Source organism: Mandrillus leucophaeus, unplaced genomic scaffold (genome assembly GCF_000951045.1).
Source record: "Mandrillus leucophaeus isolate KB7577 unplaced genomic scaffold, Mleu.le_1.0 Scaffold214, whole genome shotgun sequence".
NCBI lineage: Eukaryota > Metazoa > Chordata > Mammalia > Primates > Cercopithecidae > Mandrillus > Mandrillus leucophaeus.
This window is the reverse complement of record NW_012102188.1, coordinates 2611658-2611993: the sequence shown is the minus strand read 5'-3', so window position 1 is coordinate 2611993 and position 336 is coordinate 2611658.

The following is a 336-nucleotide window of genomic DNA, read 5'->3' as shown; positions in this document are numbered from 1 at the left end:
TTGGTCAAGGAGATGAGAAAGTTGTGACATCAGCTGTCTGTACCCAGCACACGCCAGAGACCCAGGAGCTGGGCAGTAAGAGCCAAGCCACAGAACCCATCAGTGGGCTGGGCAGGAAGGTTCTCCAGTTCCCCTCTACCGGCTCGTGTGCCTGGAAGGGCAGGGTGGCTTGCTGTAGATGACTCGCCTCCTTTTCTTGTCATTATTCAAATCCCACTCAACCAGAAGTGCCTGGTATTGACCTCTGAGACCAGCACTCTCCTGGTCCTACCCGTGTCTCTGTGGTCCTTGGGGTGCCTGAGCCATGGCAGCCATTCTCTGGAGCACAGGATGGGG